We start from the raw sequence: 2605 nt of genomic DNA on the forward strand, positions 1-2605 counted from the left end.
TTTTTACACGGGAAGCAACTAAGAATGCTCAAGGAATTACTCTTCATATTTCTGTATGATCCATTTCTTGTGCCTGCTATCAAGAAATAATCAAAGCAAATGCCCTGATTGCAGAGAGTGCCAAAGAGTGCCAGAAACAATCTGGTAACAAAGTTGTTTTCTTCTCTGTGATCTAAGGTGTCTGGTTCTGTGCAGCAGGCTTTGTGCCAGTCAGTAAAATACGGTGGCATTGATTACACCATTCTGGTTGGGCTATGGTTTGAAAACCTTAGATACCAATGTCCATGCTCTGTGCTCTCTCAACTTCTTATCCTACCAGTATGCGTTTTGAGGGTGGGCTGTTTAGAGCTGACTGAGGATGTAAAATACCTCCATACCCTGAAGGAAGAGAATGCAAGAGATAAAAAGTTAACAAAGGTCAATACAACAGTTAGTGCCATGGTTGACTTACAATTGCATTCATATCAAAGAAAGGGTATTTCTTACTGTCGTGTGTGTGTGTGTGTGTGTGTGTGTGTGTGTGTGTGTGTGTTTTCCAATAGGAGTTCTTACTGAGAGATACTTCTGTATCCTCCTTGTTTCCTGTCTACCTCTTGATGTTTTCCCTGTTTCTGACCCTTGGAGATACAGAAAGGAGAAACTATTGAAATTCCCAAGGCACTTATGTCTGTCCATGTCCTCCCGGAGAACAGACCTCCCCACTGCTCATGATGTTTCCAAGAAGAGATGTGGGCACATGTGAATATGTACCTATCTATGTAACAAGACCATCTGTTCTCAGGGGGACTAGCTTTGGCTTCTCCCTCCTCTTATTACTAATCCATTAACAGGACATTAGAAGACCACATGGATTCCGCAAGGTAAAATAGGACAGTCAGCAGGATAGCTAGGTTGTTCCATCACAAAGGAAATGCTCTCTTCAGATAAAGCCTGGATATTTCTGTCAAACCTTGAGGTGCCAGTGACCCACAAGCTAGGTAGAGCAAAAGAGAAAAAACTGACTCCATAAAATATGTCTACTTATCTCTTAAAACAGCTCTAAATGAACAATTCCATCTACCATCAAGTGATTGACATCAGCAATTCAGATTTGTTAAGAGATCAAATTAGGTACAGTTGTACTGTTCGGGTGAATATGTGGAAGCAATTTATTACTATAAGTTACTCAGAACATAGCTCAGCCAGAGGCAACACAGCAGCCTCGTCTCTGGCTTGCAGATGGTTCTTTTGTCATGACCAAAAAGAACATTAAAATAGCCCTTGATATCAAAGGAAAATAATCAATTATAATTAATAATTATAATTGACAGTGACAGTGGCAATGACTATTAACTACACATACTGTTATGAATAGAACTTAGGTTTTCAGGCAGCCATGTTTTTTTTTTTTTAATTCCCTCTGGGAGCAGGTAATATACTTATCTTAGAGAAGCAGGAAGCTCAGCATATTCACACGCCTGTGGCCCCATCCCTGAAGCTGTGCTCCTGTCAGCTCTCACAGATTGGCAGTCTCTTACTGCATGGAAAGAAGATAGGTCACCAAGTAGTGGCTTGGATTCAATGGGCTGGAGTAGTATGATGGGTCCCTCGCTTTTGGCACAGCAGGATTATTGAGGGCTCTTTGGGTGCTGCAATCAGAAGGGCCTGGCCACTGGCTCAGGGATGACATGTGGCCAGCCTCCTTGTGGAGATGCAGGACCTCACAGTGATGGTAGGATCCAGGTTCCATGCTCATCTCAATTTTGGGTCTTGTGTTTTCCTCATTTCCTGAAGCTATCACCAAAGCCAGTAACCACAGGAGGACCAAGAGATGCAGGTGTCAGCTCTTGGCTTTATTGGTGACATGAGGGAAGCTCCCGTTCTTTTCCTTCTTCATATCCTCTCTCACCTTTTACAAGTATTTACAGGCAAAAGAAAAAAAAAATGGACATGCACATTTCATGGGTAAACTGCCTAGATTTTGGTCCAGTCATTGGTCTAACAGAGATTCATGAATGTCCTTCCTCATGAGCATGGCTACCTTCATAATCTTCCACCAGCTGTTATCAGATTATTTGTGTCATTGCTCAGAAAAAGTCTCATATATAACAAGATGGATTTTGCTCTAACTTTCCCCATTCTCAGGAGCAGGGCTATCTAGATCTAAAAGTACTTTTGAGAAGAAAAATTATCCCTCTAGACCTAATTTTAATTTTCACCAGGAATCTGCCAGGTTATCACAAGTTTTGCCCCATCTTGCCCATAATAATTCCTCTCCCCACTTCCTATCTTAATGAAAAATGGACTTCATTCACTTTTTTTGAAAAAGAGACTTGTCACTGTCTGTAACTTACTTGAGTTCAGTTCTCTATAGTATGCTTTAAATTAGCACACAGTGGCAGAAGAAGCCTCCCACAGGAGAATAATTCATGGCCAATGACACTGTGAGATTTATAGAGAAGGCTGGTCAGGAGAAGGGAAGGCAATAGCATTGGTTACCAGAGCAGCTTAAGGAAAAAATAGTATCATCTCCAAGAGTTTCTTCCAAGGGCAGAGACTGACACCAACTAGAAGGAATGACAGATTACTAAGTAGAAGCAAGGGGGCAGGGTATGGGCAGACAGGG

Source organism: Otolemur garnettii, unplaced genomic scaffold, assembly GCF_000181295.1.
Source record: "Otolemur garnettii isolate 467f Iridium unplaced genomic scaffold, OtoGar3 scaffold00124, whole genome shotgun sequence".
Classification (NCBI taxonomy): domain Eukaryota; kingdom Metazoa; phylum Chordata; class Mammalia; order Primates; family Galagidae; genus Otolemur; species Otolemur garnettii.